Consider the following 19,966-nt stretch of genomic DNA (forward strand, 5'->3'; position numbering starts at 1 on the left):
GGAGACAGAGGTCAAGAGTAGGTGTGGAGTTCCACTTGGGGTCACCGCTGCCCTGAGGTACAGCCCTTCAGAGAGTTCTAATTGAGGTGGCTCCACCTTGCCTTTGCACCAATCACCGAGAGGAAAAGGGACCTTCCGGGTGGCAGTAGGACCTTGCTCTCTGGCCAGGCTGATATCAGCCGCTGCGTAGATGTGAGTACAACTGTATTGATTTGAAATTGTTGACATATTTCCTTCTCTTTGGTAAATAGCTGTTGCCCTGAGCCCTTGAGGGTCCCGCCCCGATCCTGGGCTCAGTCCTCCCTAATATTTTAAAATATTTTGAATATTACCTTGATGAGTCTAGTGCTTTTAATGCTTTTAGCTAATGACTGAGTTCTATTTAAAAAAAGTTTTCGGGGGCTTCCCTGGTGGCGTAGTGGTTGAGAGTCTGCCTGCCGATGCAGGGGACACGGGTTTGTGCCCCGGTCCGGGAAGATCCCACATGCCGCGGAGCGGCTGGGCCTCTGAGCCATGGCCGCTGAGCCTCTGCGTCCGGAGCCTGTGCTCCGCAACGGGAGAGGCCGCAACAGTGAGAGGCCCGCGTACCGCGAAAAAAAAAAAGAAGCTAGGATCAGGGCTTCCCTGGTCGCGCAGTGGTTGAGAGTCCGCCTGCCGATGCAGGAGACGCGGGTTCGTGCACCGGTCCGGGAAGATCCCACATGCTGTGGAGCGGCTGGGCCTGTGAGCCATGGCCGCTGAGCCTGTGCGTCCGGAGCCTGTGCTCCGCAACGGGAGAGGCCACAACAGTGAGAGGCCTGCGCACCGCAAAAAAAAAAAAAAAATTTGTTGAGTTTACAGGTGGAAGTCAAGGAGTATTAAGAAGACAAATTTGCCAATCCCATGGGATAAATAGCTAGTTTCTAATGGTTATTGATTTCCAAGGAGCAGGGTAGAAATATGGCAGTAAGTTCCCTGCACCTTGACATGGATGATGATCATCACCACTCCTCATCCTTGTTCCAAACGGAAAAGCAAGTGGAGAAACGAGAAAGGGGAAAGTGCTGGGCACAGAGTAGCATTGAACACGTATTTGTGACTGAACAAATAATTGAATACAAGACTGCATGACAAGTAGAAGTACCATCTCAGGATACTTGTTTTTATGAGGGTTAAACAAGATAATGCAACAAATGTGAAGCACTTGCTCCATGTCAGGTTTGGGCTAAAATACAAAGTTGGGTCCAAACAAAGACTATTAATTAAGAGGAGAAAGTAAGGTTGAGAAATGAGAAAGTGTATGCAGCAAGGAATTGATGGGCCAGAGAAAGGTCTGGTATTTTAGAGGATATGAAAGATAATGAGCAGAGAATAAAATCAGCAACAGGGTTCAGGCATTAAAAAAAAAAAATTCACATGATGCTGGTATTAGCAGAACAACCCAGCTCTATGAGATAATTCTCTCACTATACTCCATTCACTCAACTTACACTACTGAGCTCAACTTGGGCCCCATAGTTAGGATAGGCATTGAGAACGTGTACATGCTCCAAGGGAGAGTGGCCGATGAGCAGGGTCAGCTCGATGTGCATGTGACAAGTGCGCTCACACTGGGCGCTTTTAGAAGGGCACGGCACTTGGTTAAAAGCCCTGTCAGTGTCTTGAAATTCTAGTAATCTTATCTTTGAACTTGTGTTTTGTAAGTGAAGTCCGACGGCGCCAAGGAGATAGGTGCGTGCTCACATCCCCAAGACTTGCCGGGCATCCACAGTCAGCATCTGTGGCCGCTACCTGGCAACTGTGACACACTTACCTTGTACTTGCTTTGAGTCTCGCCGAACTCCCATGAATCGTGGGCCCCCTAGATCCTGTGCCATGTTCCATATCAACACATCCGCAGCATCAGGGGTGCCAGCAGCCACAAGAGGCCACACTTTCCATCAAAACCAGACCTTGCTTCCAACGCAGAAAGAAGGTAATGGCATTCAAAGAAACAGGAACGACCTAGGAACCCTATCGTATCCTTTCTTTCTTGGATAACTTCGCCATACGAACCAAGTGCCTATGCTGAAAATGATGATCTAGAAAAGGAGGGAAACACAGGGCAACTCATAGCTCCTTTTCCTTTCTTATCATCAGGTAGAGAGTGTTGGTAGAATGTGCACATATCAAGAAGTGAAACAAAATGTTTTGTGCAGCATTGTCACTGTTCTGATAAAAATGAAACCTATGCCTTGATGAGTTACAAAATACAAAATGTAATTTTGGTGATTCTTCACACAAGATAAATCTCTTATCATTTGCATTTAAAACTGGCATTGCATAAATGGTAGGATTCGCTCTGACAGTTAAAATTTTTCTTTCTCTAGAATGGTAATTACCCCGACTGGGCTTTGAAAAAATTATGATTTTTTTAAATTGTGGTAAAACACACAACATAAAATTTACTGTCTCAACCATTTTTAAGTGCACGCTTCAGGGGCATTAAGTACTTTCACGTTGTGAACACCCACCACCATCCATCTCCAGAACCCTTTTTTTTTTTTTTTTTTTTTTTTTTTTTTGCGGTACGCGGACCTCTCACTGTTTTGGCCTCTCAAGCTGTGGAGCACAGGCTCCGGACGCGCAGGCTCAGCAGCCATGGCTCACGGGCCCAGCCGCTCTGCGGCGTGTGGGATCCTCCCGGACCAGGGCACGCACCCGCGTCCCCCGTATCGGCAGGCAGACTCCCAACCACTGCGCCACCAGGGAAGCCCCCAGAACCCTTTTTGTCTCACAAAACTGAAATTCTCTACCCACTGAACAATAACTCCCCATTGTTCCCTCCTTCTAGCCCCTGGCAACCACCATTCTACTTTCTGACTGTATGAATTTTGCTACTATAGGCAATTCATATAAACAGAATCATATAATATCTGTTCTTTTGTGACTGGCTTATTTCACTTAACATAATGTCCCCAAGGTTCAGCCATATTGTAGCATATGACAAGATTTCCTTCCTTTTTAAGGCTGAATAGCTTTAATGGCTGAATGCCATTGTATGTACATACCACGTAATCTTTATCCACTCATCGGTTAACGGACACATGGGTTGCTTCCACCTCTTGGCTATTGTGAATAATGCTGCTATGAACGTGGGTGTACACCGACCAGTTCAAGTTCCTGCTTTCAATTCTTTTGGGTACATTCCAAGAAGTAGAATTGCTAGATCATATGCTAATTCTGTTTTTAATTTTTTGAGGAAATGCCATAATATTTTCCATGGTTGCTGTACCAGTTTACATTCCCAACAACAGTGCACAATGTTTCCTTGCCAATACTTATTATTTTCTCTTTTTTGATAGTAACCATCCTAATAGGAGTAGGCTGGTGTCTCATTGGGGTTTTGGTTTTCATTTCCCTAATGGTTATTGACGTTGACCCTGTTATGTTTTATAACTAATAAAATATATATATATATATATTTTTTAACTAAATTTATTTATTTTTGGCTGTGTTGGGTCTTCATTACTGTGCTTTCTCTAGTTGTGCTTTCTCTAGCTGGGGCTACTCTTCGTTGCGGTGCACGGGCTTCTCCTTGTGGTTGCTTCTCTTGTTGTGGAGCACGGGGTCTATGCACGCGGGCTTCAGTTGTTGTGGCACGCAGCCTCAGTAGTTGTGGCTCTCGGGCTCTAGAATGCAGGCTCAGTAGTTGTGGCACACAGGCTTAGTTGCTCTGCGGCATGTGGGATCTTCCCGGACCAGGGTTCGAACCCGTGTCCCCTGCATTGGCAGGCGGATTCTTAACCACTGTGCCACCAGGGAAGCCCTAGCTGGGCAGAAACTTAATCTGAGTTTACGAAATCTCTTTGCACGGAGATATGGATCACCTGTTGCCCATCACTCTTGACTGTGGAAATAGAGAAAAAAGACTTAGTGAAGGTTTCAGAGGTTTATTCATAAAGGAAAACCGCCTAGCACAAGGTGATGCAGCTTGATGTAAAGGATCCAGTGGCTGGTTTCACGCTGGATTTCAGCTTTGGCTGTCACGCATCACCTGTGCAAGTGCCAGGTTAATTGTTAAATCTCTCTCTGTGCCTTGATTGGCCAGGCAGGGCAGTAGGGGCAGATCCTGAGATGGGCCAGCGTTGTGTTGTATGGCACTTGCCTTGTCTAAGGCGCTTGCATAGCTTTCAAGCGAGCAAGAGTGAAGGAAGAAAAGGAGCTTTATCTGTCAACAAGGGGGATTGGGCCATTTCTGCAGGCCCAGAAAGTTTGGGGATCTGGGGATTCAAGTTTCTCAAGTGCATCCAGGCAAGTATTCCCATCTCAAGTCTCTAGGTCCTATTCCTTCTCTACCAGGACACTTCTTTGGTATAGACCTGCCTAGGCTAAGGAGTCATCCTTCTTTGAAGTTCTGCCAACTCTTATGGTTAAGTCCTGGGCCTGGTCTCCAGCTCTCTGTTCTTTAGGCTCAGGAAATGAAGGTCTCTTTAAATACTTCCAAGGAGACTCCGATTCTCACATTTTGCTTTAAATTAATGATTGATTGCCCTGCACCTGTCGTTTTCCTTTTCAAAGCTATGGAGGGTTTTTGGCAGTAGGCACCCTATTCCAAAGTCCTTATAAATACTCCGTTCCTCTCAAATGCCAGAGATATTGCATGAATTTATGCATCCCCTCTACCTGTATCACTCCCTCTCCACCAGAGGGGAACATTTTAGCAATTGCACTGCTACTGCATATCAGGAACTATCAATACCCCCACCTACCACCAGTGATGAGATCCATATTGCCCTCCAGTCAGTGGGTGATCTAATTCCAGAATCTCATCCTTAGAACTTGTTTTCTAGGACCACTCCTGGTACCAGCCATTTTAATTGGGTCCCTTAGAAACAGTTGGGCCCAGGGATTCAGGCCCATTTGTTTTGCTGAGGGAGTGCTTTTCAGGAGAAAATCTGCACCATGATAAGGGATGCAGGATAAGGAAAGCTAAGCAAGGATGTAGTTCTGGGTAAAGTCTAGTCTCCGCTGAGCCAAGAGGGTGTGTGTGTGTGTGCGCGCGCGTGTGTAGCTCTGAAGCATATATCACAACATAAATTTTCTCACCTTCAGACACAGAGTCAGCCTTCTGAACCCCAGTACGAGTCAGTCATTGGCTCCAGGGTACCCTTAGGGATAGGGCATAACCTCCAGGTGAGGCAGTGCCCAGTGGCTGAGGGCAGTTCTCCCAGAGAAGGGGGCAACTGTGAGCCATTAGCAGCTACCGTTTACAATAGCTGAGGAATGGGATCTGGGCATCAGATGTACTTTCCACCCTACTTTTGGATGGTGACCGGTATGGACTATATCACTAGGACACCTTGCCATCTACTTTCTAGTTGGGTTAAAAAAAAACTGGGAGCCTTAGCACTGGATCACACAGAAAATGGAATGAGGTCAAGATATTTATGCACTTGGCTTCCTCCCTGTAAGATCATCTTAGGCTGGCTACATCCCTTGACCAAGTCAAGACAGCCCTGTCCCTGTGACTTTTTACTTCCAGGTTCCTTCCAGGTAAACTCTCCCTTCCCTCATCCCTTCAAACTTGGGTGTTGCCCTACCCCTTCTAGTTCCTTTAAGCCGCACCCATATTTTGTCAACAATCTCTTTATTAAACGTTCCTTGAATTATGTTGAGTGGGTTGTGACCTGTGGAGACTAATGCAGTATGCCACCATGGTAGCAATTGATGGGATCGGGAAGATAAAAAGTTTGCTTTTTACTCAAGTACACAGAGCATCTATCCAAGGTTTTTGAGTAGAAGAGTGAAATAATCTGCTTTCTTTTGAACTTTCAATTTTCTCTTAGTTGCCTCTACCATGTAGGTTTTCCAGTAATTCTTTTCAAGAAAAGAGACAAGAATGTTATATTTTCTGAACCCTCATATTTCTAAGTATGCATGTGTGTTTGTGGTTTTCATGCATAAGTGATAACTGGCTGGGTATTAAAATTCTTGAGTCAACAGTTCTAGCCTCCCAACTGTGTAGATGCCTTTCTAGGATTCTAGAATTTAGTGTAAGAGAAGACAGAGATGAGCTTTATTTTTGCTTCCTTGTAGGTATCCCATTGTTCCTGCCTCAATACTTACCGGATTTTCCCCTTAAACTTATGGTTGTATACTCTGCCACAGGGTATCTTAATGTGTCTTTTCTTATATTTGACAAAACCTGTATGTCCTACAGGACTTTTTCAAAGTTTTTTTGATTGATTGATTTGATGATGGCTTCTGCTCCACTCTTTTTGGATTTATTACACAGGAATATTATGTAATTATTAGTAATCTTATTCTTTTTTCCTCTCCATTTACATTTTTGGTCTTTTTCCTCTGTGTTCTGTGCCAGCTTTTTTGGCCTCTCTTCCATTCCTCTGATTTCTTCAGTCAATTCTGCTCCTTACTGCTTCAGTGAAGGGTTTGATAACTGCACTGGAATTTGTTTCCTGGCACTCCTTGCTTATTTAACTTGCTCCCCTTTTAGCTGATCTAACTGTCTTTATAACTCCTTAACTGTTTTATCTGTGACTTTCTGAATTACGGAAGCCATGTTGCCGAGGTACTCTAAAAATGTAGTTCTTGTAGTACATCATTTTAAAAATTATGGTTGTCTTTTGCTTCAGGATAATTGACTCATTCATTCATCTATTGTAGTGAGTACCTTGGGATGCATCAGAACAAAAGAGACAAAAATCTCTCTTCTCGTGAAGCTTACATTTGGATGAAAAGAGAAAGACAATAAACAAAAGGCATAATTAATTAGATAACTACAGAATGTTAGAAAGGCTAAATGTTCTGGGAAAATAGAGATGTTAGTAAGAGGATTAGATAGTGCACTCGGGGAGACTTCACTGAGAAGATGAAATTTGATCAAAGACTTGAAAGATGCCTGGGAATTGTTCATGCAGCTCTCTGAGGAAGAGCTTTTCAGATAGGCACACAGCAAGTGCAAGACCATTAAGACAGGAGCATGCCTGTTGTGTCTGAGGAATAGTGAGGAGGCCAGTGAAGCTGCAGCACGGTGAATAAAGGAAAGAAGACAGGCAAAGAGGTCAGAAAGGTAACCTGGGGATACATCCTGAGAGTTTTTGATTTTTACCCTAAAGGGTTTTGACTCTTACCCTAAAGAAGATAGAAAGTCTTTGGACAGCTTTTTTTTTTTTTTTCGGTATGCGGGCCTCTCACTGCTGTGGCCTCTTCCGTTGCGGAGCACAGGCTCAGGATGCGCAGGCTCAGCGGCCATGGCTCACGGGTCCAGCCACTCCGCGGCATGTGGGATCTTCCCGGACCGGGGCACGAACCCGTGTCCCCTGCATCGGCAGGCGGACTCTCAACCACTGCGCCACCAGGGAAGCCCTCTTTGGACAGCTTTGAGCAAAGGGCATGATCTGATTACATTTTGGAAGAATCTTTTCCACCATTCTATTGAGAACAAGTTAAGGGGAGAAAAGGAAAAGTAGAATATGGAGAACAGTTAGAAAACCATTGCAGTATTCCAGGTGAGAGGCGACGGTAGCTAAGGACCATATGGTCACAGTGGAGGTAATAGGACTGGTCAGATTTCAGATATATTTTATAGGTAGAACTAGAAGGATTTTTTAACAAATGTGAGTTGTGAAAGAAATTAAGGAGTCAATATAACTCCATGGTTTGGGGACTAAGCAATTGGAGGGATTCAGTTGTCATCAACTGAGATGGGAGAAAATGCTTGTAGAGTAATTCTGGGGGAGCAGATTGGAATTTTGTTTTAGATGTGTTAAATTTGAAATGAAGAATAATGAAAATGTCACATCGAATATTTATTTAGTTTTCATTGAAATATAGTTGATTTATAACATATTAGTTTCAGGTGTACAACATAGTGATTCAAAATTTTTATAGATTACATTACATTAAAAGTTATTTTAGGGCTTCCCTGGTGGCGCAGTGGTTGAGAGTCCGCCTGCCGATGCAGGGGACACGGGTTCGTGCCCTGGTCCAGGAAGATCCCACATGCCGCGGAGCGGCTGGGCTCGTGAGCCATGGCCGCTGAGCCTGCGCGTCCGGAGCCTGTGCCCCGCAACGGGAGAGGCCACAACAGTGAGAGGCCCGCGTACCGCAAAAAAAAAAAAAAAAAAAGTTATTTTAAAATATTGGCTATATTCCTTGTGTTGTACAATATATCCTGGTACCTTATTTTATACATGGTAGTTTGTACCTCTTAATTTCCTACCCTATCTGTCCTTCCCCCATTCCCTCTCCCCACTGATAACCACTAGTTTGTCTTTATGTCTGTGAGTCTGTCTTCCTTTATTATTTTTTTTGCGGTAAGCGGGCCTCTCACTGTTGTGGCCTTTCCCGTTGAGGAGCACAGGCTCCGGACGCGCAGGCTCAGCGGCCATGACTCACGGGCCCAGCCACTCTGCGGCATGTGGGATCCTCCTGGACCAGGGCACGAACCCGTGCCCGGCAGGCGGACTCTCAACCACTGTGCCACCAGGGAAGCCCCGTCTTCCTTTTTTGTTACATTCACTAGTTTGTTGTATTTTTTAGATTCCACATATAAGAATATCATACAGTATTTGTCTTTCTCTGTCTGGCTTATTTCACCTAGCATAATGCTGTCCAGGTCCATCTATGTTGTTGCAAATGGGAAAATTTCTTTTTATGGCTGAGTAGTATTCCATTGTATATACATCACATCATCTTTATTCATTCATCTGTTGATGGATACTTAGGTTGTTTTCATATCTTAGTTATTGTAAATAATGCTGCTATGAACATTGGGGTGCATGTATCTTTTCAAATTAGTGTTTTTCTTTTCTTTGGATATATGCTCAGGAGCAGAATTACTGGATAACATGGTAGTTCTATTTTTAGTTTTTTGAGAAACCTCCATACTGTTTTCCATAGTGACTGTACCAATTTACATTCTAACCAGCAGTGTACGAGGGTTCCGTTTTCTCCACATCCTCTCCAACATTTGTTATTTGTGGTCATTTTGATAGCCATTCTGACAGGTGTGAGGTAATAGCTCATTTGGTTTTGATTTGCATTTCTCGGATTAGTGATGTTGAGCATCTTTTCATGTGCCTGTTGGCCATCTGTATGTCTTCTTTGGAAAAATGTCTATTCAGGTCTTCTACTCATTTTGTAATCAGATTGTTTGCTTTTTGACATTGAGTTATATGAGATATATATATATATATATATATAATATATATATGTGTGTATGTATATATGTATATATATATAATTTATTTTTCATGGAAAGGCATTTTATTTTAAATATAGCAGTGTGTACATCTGTGTGTGTACATCCCAAACTCCCTCCCAATCTATTCCTCCCCCCACCCACCCTTCCTCCCTGGTAACCATAAGGTTGTTCTTTAAGTCTGTGAGTCTGTGTCTGTTTCATAAATAAGTTCATTTGTATCATTTTTTTAAGATTCTGCATATAAGCAATATCATATGATATTTGTCTTTCTCTGTCTGACTTACTTCACTTAGTATGATAATCTCCAGGTCCATCCATGTTGCTGCAAATGACATTTCATTCTTTTTAATGGCTGAGTAATATCCCATTGTATAGATGTACCAAATCTTCTTTATCCATTCATCTGTTGATGGATGTTTAGGTTGTTTCCATGTCTTGGCTATTGTAAACAGTGCTGCAATGAACATTGGGGTGCATGTATCCTTTTGAACCATGTTTTTCTCTGGATATATGCCCAAGAGTGGGATTGCTGGATCATATGATAGCTCTATTTTTAGTTTTTAAGGAACCTCCATACTGTTCTCCATAGTGGCTGTATCAATTTACATTCCCACCAACAGTGTAGGAGGGTCCCCTTTTCTCCACACCCTCTCCAGCATTTATTGTTTGCAGATTTTTTGATGATGATCATTCTGACTTGTGTGAGGTGGTATCTCATTGTACTTCTAATTTGCATTTCTCTAATAGTTAGTTAGCAATGTTGAGCATTTTTCATGTGCCTCTTGGCCATCTGTATGTCTTCTTTGGAGAAATGTCTCTTTAGGTCTTCTGCCAATTTTTTTTAAATTTTTTTATATTGAGCTGAATAAGCTGTTTGTAAATTTTGGAGACTACTCCCTTGTCAGTTGCATCATTTGCAAATATTTTCACCCATTCTGTGGGTTGTCTTTTTGTTTTGTTTATGGTTTCCTTTGCTGTGCAAAAGCTTTAAGTTTAATTAGGTCCCATTTGTTTATTTTTGGGAGATGATCAGAAAAGATATTACTGCATTTATGTCAAAAAGTATTCTGCCTATGTTTTCCTCTAAGAGTTTTATACTATCTGGTTTTACATTTAGGCCTTTAATCCATTTTGAGTTTATTTTTGTGTATGGTGTTAAAGCATATTCTGATTTCATTTTTTTACATGTAGCTGTCCAGTTTTCCCAGCCACTTATTGAAGAGACTGTCCTTCCTCCATTTTATCGTCTTGCCTCCTTTGTCATAGATTAATTGGCCATAGGTGTGTGGGTTTATTTCTGGGCTCTCTATCCTGTATCATTGATCTATATTTCTGTTTTTGTGACAGTACCGTACTGTTTTGATGACTGTAGCTTTGTAGTATAGTCTAAAGTCAGGGTGCCTGATTCCTCCAGCTCCATTTTTCTTTCTCAAGATTTCTTTGGCTATTCAGGGTCTTTTGTGTCAAAAATTTTTTGTTACAGTTCTGTGAAAAATGCCATTGGTAGTTTGATAGTGATTGCACTCAATCTGTAGATTGCCTTGGGGATATGGTCATTTTAACCATATTAATTCTTCCAATCCATGAACACGATACATCTTTCCAACTATCTGTGTCATCTTCAATTTATTTCATCATTGTCTTATAGTTTTCCAAGGAGGTTTTTACCTCCTTAGATTTATTCCTAGGTATGTTACTCTTTTTGATGTCATGGTAAATGAAATTATTTCTTAATTTCTTTCTAATAGTTTTTGTTAGTGTATAGAAATTTGACAGATTTTTGTATGTTTATTTTGTATCCTTCAACTTTATTGAATTTATTGAGCTCTAGTAGTTCTTTGTGGCATCTTTAGGATTTCCTATGTATGGGGTCATGTCATCAGCAAACAGTGACAATTTTACTTCTTCCTTTCCAATTTGGATTCCTTTTATTTCTTCTCTGACTGCTGTGCCTAGGATTTCCAATACTATGTTGAATAAAAGTGGCCAGAGTGGGCATCCTTGTCTTGTTCCTGATCTTAGAAGAAATGCTTTCAGCTTTTCATAATTGAGTGTAATGTCTGCTCTGGGCTTATCATATATGGCCTTTATTATGTTGAGGTATGTTCCCTCTGTCCCACTTATTGAGAGTATAAAAACTCTCTATAATTTGTTTATGATAAAACATAAATGGATGTTAATTTTGTAAAAAGCTTTTTTTGCATCTACTGAAATGATCACATGGTTTTTCTTCTTCAGTTTGTTAATGTGGTTTATCACATTGATTTTGTGAATATTAAAAAATCCTTCAGATGTAGAGAACAAATGTATGGATACCAAGGGGGAAAGGTGGGGTGGTGGGATGAATTGGCAGATTGGGATTGACATATATATGCAATTGATACTATGTATAAAATAGATAACTAATGAGAACCTACTGTATAGCACAGGGAACTCTACTCAATGCTCCATGTTGACCTAAATGGGAAGGAAATCCAAAAAAGAGGGGATATATGTATACGTATTGCTGATTCACTTTGCTGTACAGTAGAAATTAACACAATATTGTAAAGCAACTATACTCCAATAAAAATTTTTTTTTAAAAAGAAGAAAAATTGGCACATGGGGGAAAATATTAAAAATAAATAAATAAATAAATAAATAAATCCTTGCATCCCTGGGATAAATCCCACTTGATCATGGTTATGATCCTTTTAATATATTGTTGAATTTGGTTTGCTAATATTTGGTTGAGGATTCCTGAATCTATGTTCATGAGTGATATTGGCCTGAAATTGTGTGTGTGTGTGTGTGTGTGTGTGTGTGTGTGTGATATCTTTGTGTGGTTTTGGTATCAGGGTGATTCTGGCCTCAAAGAATGAGTTCAGAAGTGTTCCTTCCTCTGCAATTTTTAAATAGTTTGAGAAGGATAGGTGTTAACTCTTTTCTAAATGTTTGGTAGAATTCAGCTGTGAAGCCGTCTGGGCCTGGACTTTTGCTTGTTGGGAATTTTAAAATTACCAATTCAATTTCATTACTGGTAATTGGTCTGTTCATATTTTCTATTTCTTCCTTGTTCAGTCTTGGGAGATTGTACCTTTCTAAGAATTTGTCCATTTCTTCTAGGTTGTCCATTTTACTGGCATATAATTGTTTGTAGTAATCTCTTATGATCCTTTTGTATTTCTAAAATATATGTTGTAACTTCTCCTTTTTCACTTCCAATTTTATTGATTTGGGCCCTCCCTCTTTTTTTCTTGATGAGTCTGGCTAAAGGTTTATCAATTTTATCTTTTCAAAGAACCAACTCTTAGTTTCTTTGATCTTTTCTATTGCTTTTTAAAATTTCTATTTCATTTATTTCTGCTCTGCTCTTTATGATTTCTTTCCTTCTACCAACTTTGGGTTTTGTTCTTCTTTTTCTAGTTCCTTTAGTTGTAAGGTTAGGTTTTTTACTTGAGGATTTTCTTGTTTCCTGAGGTATGCTTATATCACTATAAAATGCCCTCTTAGAACTGCTTTTGGCTGTGTCCCATAGGTTTTGAATCACTGTGTTGTTCTATTTACCTCCAGGTATTTTTAACTTTTCTTCAGTGATCCATTGGCTGTTTAGTAGAATATTGTTTAGCCTCCATGTGTTTGTGCTTTTTGCAGTTTTTATCTTGTAGTTGATTTCCAGTTTCATTGTGTTGTGATCGGTAAAGATGCTTGATATGATTTCAATTTTTAAAATTTACTAAGACTTGTTTTGTGGCTTAAGATATACTTTATCCTGCAGAATGTTCCATGTGCATTGAAAAGAATGTGTATTCTGCTGCTTTTGGATGCAGTATTCTCTCTATATATCTATTAAGTTCATTTAGTCTAATGTGTCATTTAAGACCAGTGTTTTCTTATTTTTCTGTCTAGATGATCTGTTCATTGATGTAAGTGGTGTGTTAAAGTCCCCTGCCGTTACTGTGTTTTACTGTCAATTTCTCCCTTTATGTCTGTTAATATTTGCTTTATGTATTTAGGTGCTCCTATATTGAATGCATATATATTTACAATTGTTACATCTTCTTCTTGGATTGACCTTTGGTCATTATGTACTGTCCTTCTTTGTCTCTTGTTACAGTGTTTGTTTTAAAGTCTATTTTGTTTGGTATAAGTACTGCTACCTCAGCTTTCTTTTGATTTCCACTTGCATGGAATACCATTTTCCATCCCCTCACTTTCAGTCTGTGTCTTTAGATCAGAAATGAATCTCTTGTAGGCAGCATATATATGGGTCTTGGTTTTTATTTTTCATCCATTCAGCCACTCTGTCTTTTGATTGGAGCATTTAGTCCCTTTCCATTTACAATAATTATTGATAGGTATATACTTATTGCCATTTTGTTAATTGTTTTGGGGTTGTTTTTCTAGTTATTTTTGTTCCTTTCTTTTGTTCTCTTCCCTTTTGATTTGATGACTATTTTTAGGGTTTATGTTTGGATTCCTTCTTCTTTCTTGCATGTGTATGTAGTATAGATTTTTGGTGTGTCATTACCATGAGGTTTATATATAGTAACCTATATATTTGTGATTATTGTAAGTTGTTGAGATCTTAATTTCAAATGCATTTTAACAACCCTGCATTTTTATCCCCCTCCCCACCACGATTACTCTTTTCGACACCATATTTTACATCTTTTTGTTTTGTGTATCCCTTAACTACTCATTGTGGCCATAGATGATTTTACTAATTTTGTCTTTAACTTTCCTACTTAGCTTTGCACATGGTTGATTCACTACCTTTACTGTATATTTGCTTTTACCAAAGAGTTTTCTCCTTCTGTAATTTTCAGGTTTATAACTGTGGCCTTTTATTTTCTGCTCAGAGAAGTCCCTTTAACATTTCTCATAAAGCTGAGCTCTTTTAGCTTTTGTTTGTCTGTAAAACCTTTGCTCTCTTTATCAAATCCAAATGAAAGCCTTGATGGGTAGAGTATTCTTAGTTGTAGGTTTTTCCCTTTCATCACTTTAAATATATCCTGCCACTGCCTTCCGACCTGCAGTTTCTGGTGAAAAGCCAGCTGATGGCCTAATAGGAGTTCCCTTGTATGTGACTTGTTGCTTTTCCCTTACTGCTTAATATTTTCTCTTTATATTTAATTTTGCCATTTTCATTACAATGTGTCCTGGCATGATTCTCTTTGGGTTGATCCTTTTGGGACTCTGTGTTTCCTATACTTGGATGTCTGTTTCCTTTCCCAGGTTAGGGAAGTTTTCAGCTATTATGTCTTCAAATATGTTCTCTGCCCCTTTCTCTCCCTTCTCCTCTGGGATCCTTATAATGCAAATGTTAGTAAACTTGATGCTGTCTCAGAGGTCTCTTAAATTATTCTCATTTCTTTTTATTCTTTTTTTTTCCTTTGTTAAGCTTCAGTGGTTTCCACTACTCTATCTTCCAGCTCACTGATCCATTTCTCTGTATCATCATCTAGTCTGTTGATTCCGTCTAGTGTGTCTTTTACTTTGGATATTGTATTCTTCAGCTTTGCTTGGTTCTTCTTTATATCTTCTAAATCTCTGTTAAACTTCTTACTGTCTTCATCCATTCTTCTACCAAGTTCTTTGATCATCTTTCCAGTCAATAGCTTGAACTCTTTATCAGGTAGATTGCCTTTAAACTTCACTTAGTGCTTCTTCTGGGGTTTTATCTTCTTCCTTAGTTTGGAGCATGTTCCTCTACTGCCTCATTTTGCCTAATTTGCTGTTATTTCTATGAGTTTGTATCACCTTGGATAAGTGGCCTTTTGTAGACGATGTTCTGTGCATTCCAGCAGTGCACTCCCCTCTGGTCACCAGAGCTGTATGCTCTGGAGGTGCCCCCTCTGTGGGCTGTATGGATCCTTCTATTGTGGCGGGCTGACTACTGTGGGTGGTCTGGTAGGCATGGCTGGCTCCCAGTCCGGTAGGTTGCAGGCCCTACCTTGTGCAGAGGGTGCAGCTACTGGTTGGGCCAGGTCACATGGTGGCTGGCTGTGGAACCCTGGGTGGTGGGCAGGGCTAGTGCTGGCCTGCTGGCCTGCTGGACAGAGCTGGGTTCTGAAGTAGGTAGTTGCAGGGCCAGGGTTCCTGGATCTAGTGTCATCCTGATGATGGTTGGGGCTGGTTCCTGACATGGCTAGGTGTGGGTTCTGGTGTGTCTCAAAGCTGGTACGGGCCCACTGGTGAGTAGGGCTGGATCCTGGGGCAGCTGGCTGAGGGGTCCAATGTGTCTTGGAACTGGTATTGGCCTGATGGTGGGTGGGGCTGTAGCCTGGGGAGTCCCCAGACTGGTGCTGGCCTGCTGGTGTGTGGGCTGGGTCCTGTCATGGCAGGCTGCAGGGCTGTGGTCATCCTGGGGCTGGTGTTCACCTGCTGGTCAGTAGAGCTAGGGCCCAGGGTGTCTGGGTAGCTGGTTCCTGCCCACTGATGTGTGAGGGCATTCCTGTGGCTAGTGACAGCTCACTGGTGGGCAGCACCAGGTCCTGGGGTCTCTGGCTGCAGGACCTTGGAAGTCCCGGTGGTACTGCCAATGCACTGTGTGTAGGGCTGGATCCTGGACCCTCTGGTGGACAGGGCTGTGTCCTAGACAGGCTGTGGCCTCAGGGGTTCTTAAGGTTGTCTCCTGCTGGTAGGTGGGGCTGTGTCCCCACCTGGCTAGTTGCTTGGCCTGAGGTGTCCCAGTACTGGTGCCAACAGGCTGGTGGGTAAGGCCAGGTCCCAGTGCTAATAAGCTAGAGGAAAGATACCAAAATGGTGCTTGCCAGCACCAGTGTCCACATGGTAGAACAAGTGGCCAAAAGTGGCTGCCACCAGCATCTCTGTCCCCAGGGTGAGCTCCAGTTACCTCCTGTCTCTCCCAGAGGCTCTCCAAGAACAGCAGGTAGGTCTGACCCAGGCTCCTTTCAAATTACTTCTTCTGCCCTGGATCCCAGAGCATGTGAGATTTTGGTGTGTGCTCTTTAAGAGTGGAGACTCTATTTCCCACAGCCCTCTGGTTCTCCCAAATGTAAGCTCTACTGGCCTTCAAAGCCAAGAATCTAGAGGCTCATCTTCCTAGTGTAGGATGCCCAGGCTGGGGAGCCAATATGGGGCTCAGACCCATTACTCCTTGGAGAGAACCTCTACAATTTTAACTATCCTCTCATTTGTGGGTCGCCTACCCAGGGGCATGGGTCTTAACCATACTGCAACTCTACCTCTCCTACCCACCACACTGTGGTTCCTTCTTTATATCTTTAGTTGTAGATGATCTTTTCTGCTAGATCAAGTTACTCTAAATAGTTGTGATTTTGGTGTGCCTGTAAGTGGAGGTGAGCTCAGGGCCTTCCTACTCTGCCAGCTTGGCCAAGGTCCTCTAGAATATTGAATGAAGTCCGTACTCAGAAGTCAAGCAGGAGACATAAACTTGGGATTTGTCAGCACATAAATGTTATTTCAAATTATAAGATTAGATAAGATTACCAAAGGGGATGTGTGTGGAGATGTGTGATTCAGACCAAGACCTGAATCCCGGAGCAGTCCAATTTTGAGCTGGGGAGAAGAGGAGCAACCAATGAGGTAAGAACAAACCAAGCCCAGGAAGTGTGTATTAAGGAGAAAAGAACAATCAGCTACATCAAATGCTGCTGATGTGCAGGGAAGAGGGCTGAGACTGGAACCCTGGCTTTAGCAAAGCCGAGGTCATTGGTGATCCTGACAAGAGTTTAAGTTTGGAGTGTGGAGGCAAAAGTTTTACTGAAGCATTTAAGAGAATGAGTGAAAAAGAACTAGAAACCATAAGCATAGACACATTTTTCAAGGACTGTTGCTATAAAGAGCAAAGATATGAGGTGGAGGCTGACAGGGGAAGTGGTGAGGAAAGGTGGTTGGTGTTTTGTTTTTGTTTTTTTGCGGTACGCGGGCCTCTCACTGTTGTGGCCTCTCCCGTTGCGGAGCACAGGCTCCAGACACGCAGGCTCAGCGGCCATGGCTCACGGGCCCAGCCACTCGGCCGCATGTGGGATCTTCCCGGACCGGGGCACAGAACCCGTGTCCCCTGCATCGGCAGGCGGACTCCCAACCACTGTGCCACCAGGGAAGCCCCCGGTTTTTGTTTTTTTAAGAAGGAAGAAACAACAGTGCTTTTGTATGTTACAGGGGATGACCCAGGAGGATGTTCTCTTTCGCTTCTTACAGTGTGCTCATAGGCTCCATGCACAGCTTTTCACACATCCTTGGACGAGATCCAGTCCTTTTACTCAATACACAGGGTGAGTACACTACCCCAGGCCCTGCTCAGTTATACATTTGGCTACTAGTCAAAACTCTTCTTATACCTGCAGCTGAAAAGCAGCGTGTTGTGCTCCACAGATGTTTCTAGCATTCAGTAGCTGTTCACAAAGTGTGACTGTTGAATTCAGGTAGGATCTGACCTTCCTGCCTGGTTCTCTCATAAATGACTGGTTGAATTATATTAAATACCATCTCAGAATGCACATACCCGGGTCCTTCCCATCTCCATTCCTGACTACAGCCCTCTATTTATAGAGACTATATACCTCTGGGTACAATGATGCCCCCAGTAGCATCCCCTTCCCACACCTTTTTGGAGAATTAAAGAGACAAAATTTAGTTTATGGGTGGAGGAAAGTTGAAGAGAATGAACACTACTCTAGTTGCCTCTAAAAGCAGCATATGCAGCTGAGATGGAGGTGCCAGGTTTTCTGATTGGAACACAAAGCATGAGAGAAATTGGTCCCCCTTCCTCCCTTTCAAATAGACATCACTGAGGTAAAGCATGAGTATTCCAGCAATTGTTTTTTCTGCAGTTGAGACTCAGTAATTTTACACTGAGACATTCTTCCTAGATTCTCTTAATAGCTTGGGCATTGGGCATGGCTTTTGGTGACGGAACACCTTTTCTTATTTTTCCTCCATGTACTTTATTGGAAAACTGGGATGGATTAAATCAGGGTGATTAGCCAGATGGTATTTCAAATAAGTTATGCTTTAAAGTTAAGGCAACAGGTAACACATATTGAATGAGCCAAGAAAGTGCTTAATTTTGTTTTCTATGAAATAGTTTATTTTACTGTTTACTATGGAGGGGCTACAAATACATATCTGATAGGAACACCAAGGACTAAACTTTGCAACACTGCTAAAAATGGTTATGAAGACTTGACAGTCTAGAGAACAGGGTGCATAAAAAGGAATGAAACGTGGATGGACCTAGAGACTGTCATACAGAGTGAAGTAAGTCAGAGAAAAACAAATATCGTCTATTAATGCATATGTGGGACCTAGAAAAACGGTACAGATGAACTGGTTTGCAAGGCAAAAATAGAGACATCTGGCGCCTTCCAGCTCCTTCTGACTCAGTGTCTTTACGTTGCAGCAACTTCCTACAGAGACATCAGCACTACGCTGCATTCTGAAACAAGTGTATAAATGCTTCTGGGCTGATCCACCCATGCTCTTACTCCCCACTCAGGGAAAAATAAAATTGACGCCAGTCACATTTCCATGTGAAAACACGACCTTAGACTAATATGAGTTGGTTTTCCTAGACTTAGGAATACTGACGCAACACAGTTAGACATCTTCTAAAGGCATCCATTCTCAACGTGGACAATTTCTTGCGTATTTTCTAATTGTAGTATATACACATTTAGATGTAGATAGTGTGGGCAACAATGCTGACAGGCCATTAAGCATGTTTAAGATTGTTCTGATGAGAAATTTCCTTTTTTTTTCTTCTCAGTTTGTACACGTATAATCATTTCCAGGATACTCACATGCTACACAGAATTGAAAGATGCCCAATTTTTCTATTAAAAAAATGAAGTTATAATTTTCTAGTGCAGAGTGACTGCACAGGAAGACTACCATAAGCAATCTACAGGAGCGCTAACAGAAGGTATTTCTGTATTTGATGTGTACTAATTACCCTTCCTCCATTTTAGATAACGTTCCATTTTCAACATTGAACTTTTCTTTAGTCAAGAAATCCCCACGTTTATAAAACCTCAGGGCAATTTCCAGTGAGCTTTATCAGGATAGAGGGGCCAAAAGACCACAGGTATTACTGGGTTATAATCAGTAGGAGGAACTAATTAATCAGCATTATCATGAAACTGCTGCAGGGCAATAGGTTTCAGTAATTAAACATAAATCATGAGGGTATGTTGCAGGCATTATAAAAATAGTGACCTGATTTCACTGGGTATCAACTAGCATTTACAAAGCTACCTGAATTTTTCTGTTGCTCTGCATTGCTGTTAAACAATGAGAGTCCTGATGGTGGGGAAACTTCATTTTTCAAGGGCAGGATGATCCGAGCTGAACAAGAATGATTAAGGGAGGGGAGGAAGGTAGGCCTGGCATCAATTTGAACAAATATTTCTTTTTCTGAAGGCTCATGTCTCCAAGGTTATGATAATAAAGTCATAAACATGCCAGCCACTTTAAGGGTCTCAGGATTAATGAAGACCAAGAAAGATGAAATGACAAACTGTGAGCCAAGCCACCACTAGTGCAAAGCTCTAACAGAGTAACATATCCGCCACCAGTATTCTCACCAGCAATATATTTAAATACAAAGAGAACTACGTATACGTGGTATTGTCATATAAATATTTCCTTTATTTTTCATGGTTAAAAACTTTTTAAATTTTATTTCTTTATTTAAAAGCATACTTTATTAAAGAAACACTGGAAATGTGGATTCTTCTTGAGAAATAATCTTCCTCTTCACCGACAGATATGAAGAAACCAGATTTCTATACCAACTAATGGAAAATTAA

The sequence above is a fragment of the Phocoena phocoena genome, chromosome 1 (genome assembly GCF_963924675.1).
Source record: "Phocoena phocoena chromosome 1, mPhoPho1.1, whole genome shotgun sequence".
Taxonomy (NCBI): Eukaryota; Metazoa; Chordata; class Mammalia; order Artiodactyla; family Phocoenidae; genus Phocoena; species Phocoena phocoena.